This window comes from Thamnophis sirtalis, unplaced genomic scaffold (genome assembly GCF_051295495.1).
Source record: "Thamnophis sirtalis isolate CommonGarterSnake01/CBP01778 unplaced genomic scaffold, rThaSir2_p1.2 scaffold_1, whole genome shotgun sequence".
NCBI classification, from domain to species: Eukaryota; Metazoa; Chordata; class Lepidosauria; order Squamata; family Natricidae; genus Thamnophis; species Thamnophis sirtalis.
The window spans coordinates 151,071,516-151,087,907 of record NW_028261381.1 but is presented as its reverse complement, the minus strand read 5'-3'; the positions used below and the strand labels follow the sequence as shown (position 1 = coordinate 151,087,907).

Sequence of the window (16,392 nt, the reverse complement as noted above, 5' to 3'; positions counted from 1 at the left end):
AAACTTTTCAATCGGACGTATAAAGTCACGCACGCTTGAGTCGAGTTTACGTTCACTGAGAAACAAGCACCGTGGACTCCAGCGAGGCTTAAATTCAGAAAAGGAACCTGTATTATATTGTTTGACCTCCTCAAAATCAGCTCTTCCAATTAACCGCACTCAAATCACCTTTATCCACCACCAAAGGGAAGCAAGGAAAAAGCAATGATTGGTGTATCTCTCTCTTCCGCCTCGCAGCCCCGTCGCCGATCCCAAACATCCCCGCCCGGCTGAATATATCGAGCGCGGCTTTTTGGTTCGGGAAACGTGAACATACCCGAGCTGGTGTGGTTCAGAGGGGGGGAACCCCTGAAAAACCGGGAGAGAAAGTGGGGGCGCGCAGGGCTTTTTGGGAAAGGTAGTCCTTGGCATACAGCTGCCTGTAGCCAAGAACTCGGTCCGGACTCTATCTCCCAGAGGCGCACTAGGCAGCGGGCTGGTAGGAGGCTTTCTCTGTACGAGCCTCCCTGACGTCGTTTCAGATTCACATTGCATCCTATCAGGCCAAAAGGCGATGATGTCACCTGCGGGCTTGTGTGAGGCAGCAAGACCGGAGTTACTCCTGCTGGCGGCAGCGGAGGAAGCCAGCCTGCCTTAACTAGCACCCATTGTAAGCCGAGCGGGGAACTGGAGCGGGCGGCGGCGGCGGCGGCTCCAGAAGGATGCACGGGGGCTTCAGGTAAGGCGGTGCTGCTCCCCCCTCCCCGCTCACTACAGGCGGCAATCAACGCCCAAGCCGAGGCCCCATTTTCAGATGGTGTCTCGGGCTTGGCTTAGCGCGATATGGAGGCACCTAATTTACCTTCCGGGGTGGGGTGGGGGAAGAGAATAGGTGAAGCTTAAACGGCTTTCTCGTTCATCCCGGTGTCGGGAGAAGCGGCTTGAGGGACGCCCGAGCTTTTAAAGATTTTAAGCTGGGCTAATCGGGGAAGTGCTCTCGTCTGCAAACGAGGCAGGGTCTTCTTAGCTTTAAAAAGGGGAGGGGGCGGAAGAGGCAGAGAAACTTTAAAGGCGGTTTTCTTGCAAGCCAGAGGTAGAATCTGAACGGGAGAATTATGGGCGTCGCTGCGTGGATTGAATTCGCTCCTTTCTGGAAATATCCGTGCGCCCCTTTTCGCCTCCCGGAATTGTGTGGCTCCCCCCCTCCCCATCCCCAACAGATCTGCGCGAGAGACCAGAAAACTCTGGGTTTCGTGTGTGTGTGTGTGTAACAAAAGGTGCAGATGTCTTCCCCCCCGTTTCTTTCCGGCTGCAGCCTTCCTTTCTTCTGAATGGGGTCGGGCTGTATACGCCGCGAATGAGATCGGCTTGAGGGGTAAAAAAAAACCGGTCTGCCGCCTTTACCACGATTTCCCCTCTCCACAGACACACACTTTTGTTGTTGTTTTGTTACTGTTAACCCCCCCCTTCCGCGGGTTTAAAGCCGACGGGAGAGAGTTTTGATTCTGCCGGCTTATCGCGAAGGCATTTTGAACTAGCAGCCTAAATAGAAGGGGGCGTGTAAAGTCGCGACTTAAGGTTGCCGCAACGAGACGGTGCGTGTTGGTGTGGACGGGGTACATGCTCGCCGCATCCTCTGCATGGATTGGAGATCTCTCTTAAAGCTCGCGGCACCTTTTGCTAACCCCCTTGTGCCCCTTCCCGGTTTCTTGGTAACTGGATCCGCTACACGTGTGCAGAACGGAGTCTCAAAACGCCTCTCCCGGGGGTTGCCTTCTCTCACCATTACTGAAAGGGCTAAAGGCATGGAAACCACCCCGCCTTTTGAAATGCAAAATAAGGCGGAACCAACAACACTTCGAATATATTTCAAAAAGAGGCAGCAGTGCGTCCACACGGCTCTTCTAAAAATATGTTTTTTTAAAAAAAAAATCTGTGACTCTTAATGGGGGGGTTGGGGCGGCGGCGGGAGTCAATACATCTTCATCTAATAACCCTGCTTAAAGACCATCGATGCTTCTGTTTTCTCCAAGGGCGGAGTGGGGGGGGAGGAAGACAAGGTAATCGGGCTTTCCCCCCTGTGGAAGATGCAGAAACTGCTGCTCCTTTTCCTGCCACCTGGTCTCCATCTTCCTCCCACCCAGCTCCTCCCTCTATTTGGGGGTCCCTTGCTGGCTTTTTTCTTTGCAATGGTTGCGTTCGAGCGTCTTGGACCCTACATGAGGGAGCTTCTCTTTCGTTCCTCCGATTCATGAAGGGATCGGCTGGGCCAGTGGCTTGTGCTCCACAACCAGAGAATTCCCTAGTTAACTAAAGAAGAAAATAACCGCTGTGCACATGCCTGTTCTTTCTCTCTCTCTCTCTCTCTCTCTCTCTCTCTCTCTCTCTCTCGTGTGTATGTGTGTGTGTGTGAATGTGCCTCCTGGTTTGCAGCAGTAATAAAATCTCTTACCGATTGAGGATTTTTGAAGGAGACGCTGTCTGCAACAGGAAAGAAGGGAGGGGGCGGGGCATCAGAAATCGAGTTGCTATGGTTACCTATGCTGTTGAAGCATTGCTGCTTTTTCCTAGATCTGGGTTTCCCAGCTCCCACTTTTCCCTGGAAACCGTGGAAGGGTGTGGCTGGCGGTGGTCTGTTTTTCAGCCTCTGGAAAAATGGGATGCAGGTGAAGGTATGAATGGAGGAGGAGGAGGAGCCCAGTCTTGTGATGTAAAGTAAGGACTTCTTTGAATCAAGATTGACTTTGGGTGACCAATGTAGAACACATCCTAGGTTAGCTTTATTTTATTGTATAATTGGGGGCTTGGGAGCTGGCATATATTTTGCTTTCTTCCTGCTCTGGGGTCCAAGTCCGGAGTTTGAAGTGGATGTTAGGTTAAAAAGAGGACCGTGTGAGTTTTGCCAAGGCGCAGCTCTGTTTGGGAAGCAGTGAAGAAAGAAAAGGCTGGCAATTCCTTAGTGACAGGTGTGGGTGGGTTCCCCTGTTGCATTCATAGAAACGAAGAGGAAACCTTTCCTCTTCAGGAGCGTAGGCAGGCATGAGATGCCTAAATTGCACACAGGGTGTTTCCCCTGCCGCCGCCTCTTCCTTTCCTAATCTCACTCTATGCTAACATAACGCCTGTTGCAAAATTACAGCAGGCTTTCTTCTTTTTTAAAAAAAAATGCTGTAGCTTTATTCTTCCTGCACAAGAGCTGCGAGGGGCTTCCTGAAACTGGGATGAAAGCTGGGAAGAAAAATGCAGAGATGGTAACAAAAGGTGGTTTGCCATTTTGCAGCAATGCTTCGTGTGCTTTGACATGTCCACATGCAGTGGTGGTTGTGTGGAAAGGGCATCAGGATGGATTAAGGCTGCAACAAATGCATCTACTTTGTTGTGCGCCATGTTCTATACCAATGACTAGAAAGTCCATCTTTTATACTAAACTGAACATTATTAAAGCATTGGATATATCTCATGAATTGTATCTACCTTGCTTTGAATGGCAGCAATTTTTGCTAATGATCTTCATTATATCCTATCTTTGCCACATGTTATTTCAATTTGTTGGCCATCAGATGGCTAATTTGTAAAATGTGTGCATATCCTTGCTCTTGAATTAACATGTAGCTATTTTACTGGACAAGGTGTTAGCCAAGGGTCAATGATACTATTTTAGATGTTGGTATTGATTAAAGTGTGTTTACATTTTTTTCTAGTTTCTTTTGGATCTAACAGCCCAGGGAATTATGTATTGACTATTTCCCATCTTTATGGGCAACTGAACACAGGGTTGGCAATTTCGTCCTATCATCAGTTCAGATTAGCTGGGAAATGAATTTAGCCTTCCAAATCCAGGTCACAACCCAGTTCAATACTATGCCAGATTATATGGATTGTCATGTTAATTCTATGATGCTGGTTTTTATTAATTTGATTGGAAACTTCAGTATTGGGCTTCAGGGATAGAATGCACAACATTGGGTTTATTCCTTCAGAAGAATCCAATCCACCTTTCTCTGACTCTTGTTGATATCAGTCATACCAGTTTTAAACATTTATGGTAAATGTAAAGTCTCAATTTCTGAACTGTCTGCCATTAGCTCGGATCTTTTACATAAAGGATCTCATCTAAAGATTTTTTAGAAAGTGACATTTTTCTCAGAAGTTAGAATAGTTCCATCCCTCCTAGTATTCCAGAAACTGAGAAACTGTTCTCTTTAATCAAAGCTTTGGGCAGTGTTTCCTAGCTGGGGAATTCTGGGAGTTGAAAGCCACACATTTTAAAGTTAATGAGGGTGAAAAACACTGGTTTGGGGAACAGAAATATTAGCTGTTATTTTACTCTTGTTGGTTTCATGCTTGTTATAGGTTTTAGGGGATCACGTTTTACAATTGTATACTGATTTTATACTTGAGAAATGTTGATGATTTTAATGCAGTAGGATCTAGTGAAATGGGCAGCCCATAATAATATGAAATAAATGAATAAACATTTTTATTCAAATGTCACTCTTAAGTGAAAGCTATATAGGTTAGAAATTCTGATTCCGTGGGGTTAAATATGCAAATAAAGGAATGAGAGGATATTCCAAATCAGATTTGCTTCACAAAATTCTAATTTTGGTTCATATTCGTGGAGTAGAAAAACTAGGAAGGGTGTAGTTCAGTCACAGACCCATTCTTGTGATTGCTTTTCATTTTTTTTCTAAACTGAAATATCTAATTCTGTAATTTTACAGGACTAGAGTCCAATGTGTCTAATTTGTACAGGTTGTCACTGAACTATTCTTATTGTTTATTTTGTAGTCCAAGAATTTGCATGAGATAAATGACAACAAATTTGTAAGACAAGACTGCTGGGCTGTCTTGCAGACACTTCAAGTAGCTTATTGAGCAACATTTTCACTGGTTTCATACAACACATTACTTGTGTTGTGTTGGCTGAAATGTAATTGGGTGGCTTGTGATTCAATGTGTCATAGGAAACCCATTCATTGTTTTGGCATGTTGTGGGAATTGCCCATTACGTTAAACTGCAACATGGTGCTGCCCCAACTTGGTTAGAAGATGGGCAGCTATATAAATGTTTTAAATAAATAACATTTGAACATTACTGTAACATTAGATAAACATAGCAACTAACCTGGTTTTAAGACTGAGTTGTAGTATGACCATATATTTACAACCTAATTGTTTTCTCACACACCTCTTTCCCTAGGCAGAGCAAAGTATAACCATTCAATATTTTAGGGAGAGTGCTTATTAATGAGTCAGTAATGTATTATCTTCAGTATGCATAATGCTATAGTTTTACTGCCAAATACTGAAAATATTTTAAGCAGCTTTCTCTAATCTGCCACCTTTCAATTGTGCTGCATTTGCTCTTCTAATCAAGTGGGGATAAGGGCTGGCTAGGAATTTTGGGCCTTGTGATTCCAGTATATCTAGATAGCAAGAAGTTGGACTCAGAGTTTATGGAGAAAACCATTGCCAGTTCAGGTAGACACAGGTGTAGTATAATCTTCTTGCGGGGAGCAAATTTATACATGGGCTCTAACTGACTCAACTGTTTTTGAAAGGGTTAAAAATGTAGACACTGAATGTGCCAATCCCTACCAACAAATGTTATTTTATGGTGAAGTAGAACTGAAATATGACCATATCTATTTAGACTATACCTGTAATGTTAATATTCCTTGTGTTCTACAGAGGAATAGCTTTACAATTTGGTATGGGAATGGTCAGATTAATGAATGAGGTATGATAACGTTTTAAGGTTTTTCTGTGCCCCATACCATTTTTACAGATAATAAGAGCAACATTTGAAGTGTTTTTCTTATGTTTCATTGCTGTTTCCCAAGCTAATGCGAAAGAAAAAAATCTGTTATCTATTATTAGAGCATTGCTTCAATTTCGGTTGCACTAACTTTTAGGCTTACTGAGAGAAGTGAAGTGGCAGAGGATATGCTTAGAAGATATGCTTCCTTGTTGGAGGAAGACCTAATTTGAGTCTGACTGGACACTGGAAAGCGCTCATATTCTGACCTACACAATGGCAAATCAAAAGGCAAAAGAAAACAATTTGTCACTTTGCAGAATGTGACTTGTTCCCTTTTAGGAAAACACAATCGGTAAGAACATTAGTGTGAAGAATTATTGCAGCGTTCTAATGGAGTTAGATACCAATGAAAATAGAATTACTTGCTGCTCGGAAATATCCCTGCCATCAGTGTGGCTGGTGTTAGATAGACCTATGTGAATTTATGTTTTTATTAAAGTTTTTAATCTTTTTAAATTTAAATTAATTTTCTCCTTTCTAATTCCTGCATTTCTGACAGGAGACGAGACCAATGAAAATGTTCTATTTCAAGGCCATCCAACTTCTTAATGACTCTGGCTGGTTCTCCCTTAACAGAGAGAAGTAACGTATAAACAACTGATCAGAAAACTACACACGGACAATAAAAAAAACCCAAAATTATGGGGAATCCACAGTTGCCCTAACCCAAGAACAACCAATTTTTAATGATTCTTCTGAAAACCATTAAGGTTGTGGATAGCTATACAAATCTCGGGGAATGCTATTCTGGAGAGCAGGTGCCACACCAGAGAAGGTATGTTTCCTGAATCCCACAAAGTGACACTATTTAACCAATGGGACCTGGAACATGCCCACTTTGCCTGACCTCATCAGATGGATAGAAAAATTGCAAAGAAAGTAGACCAGCCAGGTACTAAGGGATTTATAGATGATGATTTGCACCTAGAAGCTGATAACCACTTTAGCAGTGGGCACACATCAGCATTATATGACACCCCCACCACTGCTCACGCTGATCTATTCTGGACCATCTGTAACTTCAGATGGTCTTCAAGAACAAGCCAGGTAGAGTGGATTGCAGTAATCCAATCCAATCAAGGTGATTGGGCTTCCTTCTGTGAAGTGATCTGGGCTCTATTTGAGTCTGACTCCCAAAGAAATGGGTAGGGCCCTTTTCAGTATTAGTGCTCCCACTTCTCATTTGGATCTCTGCCCTCATGTTTAGTTAAGAGCTCCCATAAGGTGGCAGAAAGTTGAATTTCAGCAGTAAGCAACCCTTCTCTGAGGAAATGTTTTCCTTATCTATGAAAGAGGCTGTGATGTACTTCCTGCTGAAGAAGCCTTTGCTTGATTCAACTATTCTGAGTAATTTTGGACCTGCCTCTAAACTTCCCTTTGTATTAAAAGAGCCTTGGCAGTTGAGTTTGAGGCCAGGGCAGAGCATGAAAGTTGCATTAGTCACACTTGGAGATGCCTCTTGATTCTCTTTAATCTTTCGGTAGCTATTGGTATGCTCCGTTTTGGTATTTCTTTGCCCCACCTCCTTGAAAATGGTGTGGGTGTTGTTTTGCAGTGGTTCTTCTTCTTGAGGGGGACATCCCAGTTGCTGGACTGGAGAGGAGAAATCTGCCCAGGGACTTGTACTTTGCTGAGTACCCCAGGTATCTTTCTGGTCCTTTCCTAACATCTATATGAAGCCTTTAGAATAGGTGACTTCTAAGCAAGGTCATTTGCTAGCAAGGGATTTAGTGCCATCAGTATACTAATAGTGCCTATACATCTCATCCCTAGGCTAGATTACCACAGCAAAAATGCTAACTCAGTACCAGAGGTGGTATTCAGCCAGTTCTGACAGGTTCTGGAGAACCGGTAGTGGGAATTTGGAGTAGTTCAGAGAACCGGCAAATAGGCTGGCCCCGCCCCTGCTTCCTCCCAGCTGATCATTTTTTGTTGTCCCGAACGGAGCTGGAAAGTTAGTGTGGTGGGGAGTGGGGATTTTTGCAGTAACCTTCCCCCAGTAGTGGGGAGAGAATGGGGATTTTGCAGTACTCTTCCCCTATCACACCCACAAAGCCACGGCCACAGAACCAGAAGTAAAAAAATTTGAATCCCACCACTGCCCAGTACCCTTGGTCCCAATGAGAAAAAACAAACTCAGTCTGAATCCCCCCAAAGCAGAGTGGGGCTTTGGGTCTGTGGGTAAACAATTCCAGTGAAATATCCAAGTCCAGTGAAATATGATGCTGAATGGAATTGCATTCCCATGAACCATTGCTTTAGAAGTTTCCATAGTTTAACAGTTCACTTCCTTGAAGCAGTGGCATGCTCCCCTCCCTCCTCCCCTTTCAGGCTCACATGGAAGAAAGCTGCTTTAATGATTAGCAGAGATTATAGTATATTGTATGTAAACTAACCTTTCCTTTTCAACTAATCCTCCTCCTGCTTTACCATCTCTACATACACCATGATATTTTACTCCACTGATTTTGAGAAATGTACCCGTAGTTATATATTAATGTGGCATCACTACTGCTGCTACTATTACTATTGCTACCAACACTATTACTGTTATTATTAGCAGCATCTTTCCTGCATTTGTTGTCCACCAGTTGTATCGGGACTGCAATACGAACAGCATGGTAGTTAAGAAAAATCTAGCCCCTTAAAAATTGGAGAAAACTAGATTTGAAAATGGATGTAGTGCATTTGAGTTGTCTATCATAAATCAATTCTGCTCATTTCATTTTCCTTCTCATTGTGCCTCCAAATAATTACTAGTTAGTTACTATTCTTTTTCAGCCTGAGTTGTTTTCCTGAGCTAGAAAAAAAATTATACCAAGCTTCCACTTCTCTGCTCATTCTGTCTTTCCAAATTACAACCCAATTAACTAGTCTATTATTAGACTACCCCTGTAATGTAATCTAGTTTTCTAGAATAGACAAACAACGGTACTAAAAATGAGCTATTTTTTGGAATAGCAGCATCTTTATAAATGATGGTTTTAAAATGGTTTATAAGAAGATAGGTATTTTCTGCACCTCTAAATTTTACAGCATGTTGTAGATACTTTCAGAAAATGGCATATATTATGGATTTGTGTAGAATTGTTATGATCTCTATGGCCAACTCAAAAGAAAAATTGATGAGGCTACACTATGTTAGCTCATCCTAATTTCAAAGGGGGGGGGACTTAAAAACAAAGCCCATGAAGACTCTTAGTCATCCAGGTACAGTTTCCTGGGAGTTGAGTCATGATAACTGGACTTATTTTCTTTTTTTTGGTTTGCTGCTTATCCAAGTAGCTTCTTCAGTCTGCACAAGTTGGTTGAAGAAGCTACTTGGATAAAAGCAATGAAACATTTCAAATAGGGGTGGTATTCAGGAGGTTCTGACTAATTCTGGAGAACTGGTAGCAGAAATTTTGAGTAGTTCAGAGAACCGGTAAATACTACCTCTGGCTGGCCCCACCCCATCTATTTTCTGCCTCCTGAGTCCCAGCTGATCAGAAGGGAATGGAGATTTTGCAGTATCCTTTCCCTGCCACACCCACAGAACCAGTAGTAAATTTTTTTGAATCCCAGCATTGATTTCAAACCCAAAAAAGAAGTCCTATTGCCATGACTTGGCTTCCAGATTACAAACTAAATATTGAACTGAAGCCACCTAACTTTCACTTTCCAAAATGCCCGTGATGCTATATGAAATCTAAAGGTATTGTGATACATTATGACTATATTGAAGGTCATTTTTTAAAAAACAAAATTCTTTTAAAAATTCATTACATTCTGCTAGGGCGAGGTGTCAAGGGAGGGACCTGTGGACACCATATTGCCCGCCCAAATCTATCTGGTTCTTCTGGATTGGGAAATAAATTATAATACAATCCTGAGTGAGGTGTGCCTTTTTTTCTGCTGGGGATTTTCATATGAAGAATGGCATTTGTATTTCTGTTAATAGTGGAACAAATTTGGAGAAGGATGGGTAAAAAGATTGAATAAGACTTTTCCTTGAGATATAAGAAAGCCAAGGACTGATGATCTTCTTAGAACTTTGAAGTGTCTTCATGGAAGATTGAATTGTTTTGAAGAAGCATAAAAGAACATTGATACTTTTGAACTTTGGTGTTGGAGAGGATTCCTGAGAATACCACTGGAAAGCCAAAAAAACAAACTGATCGATCATCAAACCAACCAACTCAGAATTCTCCACTGAGGCATACATGATTGGTCTCAAACTATTCTTATTTGGGTACATTATGTGAAAAAGTAGCTTACTGGAAAAGACTCTAATGAAGGGGATGACCAGCAGCAAGATGGATGGACCTATTTACAGTGTGGGGTGTCCTTGAAAGACCAGATTAGGGATAGATCATCATGGAGAAAACCTATCACCACTAAGAGTTGGCAGTGACTTTATGGCAGGTAAAAAGTCAGTCAGTAAAAATCAGGTTGAATGTGTACCCTAAGCCAGGGGTCTCCAACCGTGGCAACTTTAAGACCTGTGGACTTAAACTCCCAGAATGAAACTGGCTGAGGAATTCTGGGAATTGAAGTCCACAGGTCTTAAAGTTGTCAAGGTTGGAGACCCCTTCCCTAAGCAGCCGTAGGAAGTACTTGGTAATGATCTAATTGTCCTAATTTTCTCTTTAATCATTTTAATTACTACAAAAGATGTTCCCACACTATTAGTATCAGTAGCTGCACAAGGCCACAGAAATTATTGATCTGTTTTGGTTGCTGTTTTATCAGAAATAATTAAAACATTCTATTTAGGAACAGAAACCGTAGCTGAATAGAAAAGTATATTGCTTAACAAAAGCAACGCCTTGGATTTTATTCCTGTCATTTTCATGTTTGTTTGGTTTTTTAAAGGGAAAGAGTGAGAAGCAGAGAAAGTGGGAAAGATCTCCACCTTAATCTCTACCTTGCAATTTCTGCCTGCCAGGATGGGATGTCCTGGATGTGGGTGAATAGTCACAGTGCTGTATTTAGTACATTGCCTCTGAATTTTTGGCAGCAAGAAAGGTAGCAAATAGATAGTAGGATGACTTGTGTAGGTGGTTGCTATAATGGAACTGGACAGAACAAGAATAATGACATACCCTTTTTAAAATATATTTAGTTTATAATAGCTATTAGCTTTCCCATCCTTAGTTAACACAAATGCGTTATTAAATAAACAAATATTCCAGCTAAAAGGCTTCATACTTATTGGTTAAAACTAACTTAAAATATAGAATTAAAGAACCCCTGACAAATCTGAGGAAGTTGATAATAGTTGCTATAAAAAAATGACCAGTGGGTAATGCTAAGACACAGCCATTCCCTAGTCAAACAAGTTCAATTGCTCTTAATTATTTTTTATCTAATTTATATGCCACCACATAAAACTTGGAAAGCTTATATGCTATTTTAGGATTAATAGTAGAAAGTAAGAATTGCTTGTAATGGTGATCATTATAACCTGTTTTTCACAACTCAAGTGGAGCCATGAGGTGGAACTAGGTGTAGTTCCACCTTCCTTGTTCAGAAGGAAGTATCTGTGATGCTATAAGAGTGTCACCCATCTCCACCCATTATATTTACGTCACCAGGACAAACAGAAAAGGAAAAAAGCAATAGCCTTCTATGTGGTTCCCTAAATATAATACCTTTCTACCAGAAGTTGCCCAGAAAATGGTCATTTGTTAACCTCAACTGTGTGAGAACATCGTTAGCCTAGTTAGGTCATGCTGCCCCTCTATACACTTTTTCTCAAAGTCCATCTTTTGCATATGATTTTTCGCATACTGTATATACTCAAGTATAAGCCTAGTTTTTCAGCCCACTTTTTGAGCTGAAAAAAGCCACCTCGGCTTATACTCGAGTCAGTGAAAAATTTGCCCAAAATGGAGGAGAAAAAGGGGCGGGGCCATGCCGCTGGGTGACGCTCGTGAATGGCCCAGCGCCCCTGAGTTTCCCCTCCCTCTGTGTCAGTTTGCCGCGCAGCGTGCACCGCACCATCCCCCCTCCTCACGTTCTAATGTAATGCAGGGCTATCTTACGATTCCCCTTCCTCCCCCTCCTGCCGCTCTGCAACGATGTCCCACCTCCTCCTTGTTATGGCAAGCAGCCACATAGCGATGTCCCACCTCCTCTGGTACAGTGATCCAATGATAGGAATCACTGTGCCGTGTGTCATAGGAGGCGGGACATCATCATCACAGCGGGACATCAGCATCATGAGGTGAGTGAAGTATTTCATTGAATACACCGGTATTGTGTGATAATAATTTGTTACGCAGAGCAAATTTTTACAATGGCTACTGTATATTTAATGGGCACAGGCAGGCTGTATATGTTATTCAATGGGCAATGGCATTATTGGTATCTATTTTTATTTTTGAAATTTATCGGTAGCTGCTGCATTTCCCACCCTAGGCTTATACTCGAGTCAATAACTTTTCCAGTTTTTTGTGGTAAAATTAGGTGCCTCGGCTTATATTCGGGTCGGCCTATACTCGAGTATATACGGTACTTCTTATTTTTAATCAAAGTGGAGGCCAGAGTTACAGTATGTGGTAACCGGTGGTAGGATATATTTTTTTTACTACCGGTTCTATGGGTGTGGCATGGCTTGGTGGGCATGGCAGAAGAAGGATACTGTAAAATCTCCATTCCCTCCCCACTCCAGGGGAAGAATATTGCAAAATCCCCATTCCCTCCCAATCAGCTGGGACTTGGGAGGCAGAGAATAGATGGGGATGTAGCCAATCAGAGGTGGTGTTTACCGGTTCTCTGAATTACTCAAATTTTCCGCTACCGGTTCTCCAGAACTGGTCAGAACCTGCTGAATACCATCTCTGGTGGTAACTCATTTACCAGTTTCTCCATCTTTTCTCTTAGTTTCTACATCTGCAGAAATTTATTTTGAAAGATCTTTATGTCAGGAACCTTTTTTTTAAAGGTTGATATCTTAAAATGTAATGTATATTATTGGTGTACAGTATTATATAACAGGATGATTTGTGTCTGCAGTCTTCTAGCATGGCCAAGAATGCTGAGATCCTGCCAACCAAACTTTTACTTTAGCCCCTCTTCCAAACAGTACCTGGGTTATGTTTAAATGGAGATTTCCAAAACCTGAGCATTCCCCTTGGAATAACACTGGGTTGCATAGTTTGGCTAGTAGAACTGATGGATATTTTTAAGGTCGAATTTGCTACAGATTCTTTTTCTCCACTACCCTCTCCGCCTCGCACCCCATGATGATTTAATTATTATGGTAGGATAACAGAATTAGTAATCTACAGCTTGAGGCTCAGAGGTAGGAACCAGCCATATTGGTGTCATCTAATTTAGTCTGATGTGTGAATCCAGCCAGTTACAGCTTCTTTATGTAAAATCAGGCATAAATTCAAGTTATGGGTCATACCTATAAGAAATGTGTGAAGATGTCAAACAATTTACTCTGCATACCATCTTATTTCCAACAGGCAGTAATGCGTAGGGTATGGAGGCAACAGATTTCTTTCATTATAACATTCCAGGTTAAACCTATGATTACCAACTTGGCTTTAAAAAAAATCTTGGGATTCTGAACAGAGTAATGCTTGACAGGCTATCAAATTTTGTATGTCACATTAAAAAACACAATACGGGTTATGAATAAACTGGTGTTTACGGATTCTGTGGCTTCTCATACATAGGTTTGGCTGGCCACTAACAAACAAGTCTCTCTGTGGTTGTTTGATATGTTATGCAGATTGTTTGCAGTTTCTTTTTCTGTTTTTTTTTTCATGGAGGAACAAGCCGTAGCACCTGGTTTTCATGATATGCTAATCACATCCCAGATGGAGGTATGATAGTTCTCGGGTCAACTCACAGGAGGAGGTAGCAAGCAAGATCCAAGCAACATGCATTGTACACTCATGGCTCTTGACTATAATTTATGGCAAATTAAAGAAGTAAGTAGGGCTGAGGGGGGAGAATTTAGAGGCAAGGGAGGAGCGGAGGATTTGCAAGATTAAATACGAAGATCCTATACCGCATGTTGCTTGGGGCTTAAGGATTTGTAGAGTATTGAAAATTCTACCCAGTGATGTGCCCAGTGATTTTATGCATTTTTCAGTACTTGGGGCTGTTGTTAGATTGAGTGAGGACTTCAAGTGGCAGAAGTAATGGCTGGTGGAAAATGATAGCAAGATGATGGAGGTAATGGTGTATATTCTGCAGCTTCAAAGCTAATCAAAGTCTTTCAGATACAATGGAGGATGCAGTCATATTGCCAGCATTGACTCGCGTTGTTCCTAAAGTAAAAATGCACCATCAATCAATAAAATCTTGTTTTTCCATCATGCAGCATAATACATTGGGCTGACCCTAACAATTTGGAACGTACTGCCAGTGAAATAAGCACTAGTGGTTTCTTGTTATAATAAACACCTATCTTATTACCATATCCAAAGATCTAGGTCATTTCTTCTCAAAATTTCTGTAATTATGGAACACTATGTAAACATTTGGAGAAATGCAAAGGCTGCCCGATTAAACAAATTAACCCCTCCATCTACTTTTGTTTTTAAGAGCATATGTTTTGGATGAATAAGCAATGATTATGGTTTCAGTTGTGTATGCCTTTTTACTCCTACATTAAAAATCTTCTAAAGCTCATTTTGTACCAAGTTTTAAATCCAAAATGTATTATTTATTTACCATTTGAATTATTTTATGTTCCCATACATAATAGTATTTATCGTAAATTCACTGGTCAAGAATGTTCCTTTAATAGAAATTGATAAGAACTAAGAGGGTGGGGGCAGATGGATCTCAAACCCAATGAAATTTCATATTTAGATATTCATCATTGTATAAGTAGCAATGTGAATAAGATTGCTTGCGTCAACATTTCAGAGAAATAACTTCTGCTTCTTTCTTGAGCAAGAGTTGAATAAAGAAGACTAGTTGTGAATGGACTCTTTCAAACTATTTTCATGCATGGAAAGTCATAGCTGAAGCAGCAAGCAAGTTCTAGCTCATGAATGTGAGAAAGCTGTGGCAGACCACATGGCAAACTCTATAGATTATACTTTCAGAATCACTAGCTTAGATACTTATTCTTAATCTTATTCTTAGATGCTTACTCATGACTACTCATATCAACCAACTTGATATGGGTGGTTACATTAAAAAAGTACCATATAACATAGAGGTTGCAGGGGAAAAACACTGGCATATGTATAGCATTAGTCTCTGAATTACAACTGGTTGCTTAGCAGCTGTTTGAAGTTATGATGGACCTCCCCAACATTATGATGTGGTTTTGATGTTCCAATGCCCACCTCTACCTGCATTTCAGGAGCTTGACAACATTCAAATGTATGGCCATTTGAGCATCCCACACTGACATGAGTGTGATTTACGATGTTTTGGCTGAAAACGTATAGTTTACTTCTGGGTTTTTTTTGTTTTTTGGGGGCAAAAATGCTCTCTAGCAAACAACAAGTTTTCTTAATGATCATGTCACTGTCTTAAAAATCATTGCAAAAATGTCATAAAATTGGATCAGTCATATGGACTTTACAACTTCACGACTTACAACTATTCTGGGCAGGCACCCTTATGGATATGTCAAGGGTTACCTGTATTCTTTTCTTGACAAGACAATTCTCAGAAACGTTTACTTTATTAGCTTTCAAGCTCAGAGACTATCATTGAAAATAACTCATACAGGCTTTCTTGGAAGAATTTGCATTCATAAGTTTTTCATAGGATAAAAATACACTCTTCGGTGTAGAACTCATCATAGGACTGCAAGAAAACCAGCTTCCTAAACTGGTTTACAATGTGTGTGTTTGAGGAAGTAGGGCTTGAAGGGATTACCGGTAGTACATTAAGGAGTGATATATCTTGGCCTTCCCCAATTTGGTAGTATTGAACTTCCTGCCAGAATATTCAAAACATCTGGAATCACCAGATTAGATTGATATACAGTTTTTAGATGACAACAAAGGGAACAATTCTTTTTCAAAAAAGTTATGGATTTTGTTTTTGTTGTAGTACAGTGTATATTTCCAAACAATAAAATATTCCTAACTTGGGCCCTTAAACCACAGCTAGTATGCATTATAATGCTTCATTCATTAATATAGCATCTAATTTACTTTAGAATAGACTCAACAAGCAAATTCAATATTGGTTAGCAGAGAGATCTTGTGTGTCGGTTCTCTAAATCAATAGAAGCCACCTTCCTCTGTTTCTTGGTGTTCAGAAATCACCTGTTACAAATCTCACAATCTTTTCTATCCCGCAGGCAGAAAATTAACATATTGCATAATATACGGTAGATATGATTGATTGATTGATTGATTGATTGATTGATTGATTGATTGCATGCTATCAAGTTAGTGTTAATTCTTAGATTTTCTGCATGAAGATCTGTCCCTAATTTGGTCTTCCAAAGTATACTCATCATCACTGTACCTGAGTCCATCAAATGGACCTCTGGATATTATTTAAAAGGGTGGTATGATAGCAAAGAAATCATCCCTCCTGCTTCCCATCAAAATGACATTGCTCAATTGATGGGATTCCTTTTTTTTAAGCAATTAGATGCAGTCCAACAGATT

General features: G+C 40.9%; 1 protein-coding gene across 2 annotated transcripts in view; it reads left to right on the top strand.

Moving 5' to 3' along the window:
• Window positions 1–561: 561 nt before the first annotated feature.
• The window catches only part of DAAM1 (dishevelled associated activator of morphogenesis 1), a 158,997-nt gene continuing 143,166 nt past the window's right edge, over window positions 562–16,392 (top strand). For both annotated transcript variants that reach the window (XM_087727805.1, XM_087727798.1), the window contains exon 1: window positions 562–718. The gene's annotated coding sequence lies outside the window, so the exon portion shown is untranslated. The remainder of the gene's footprint in view (window positions 719–16,392) is intronic.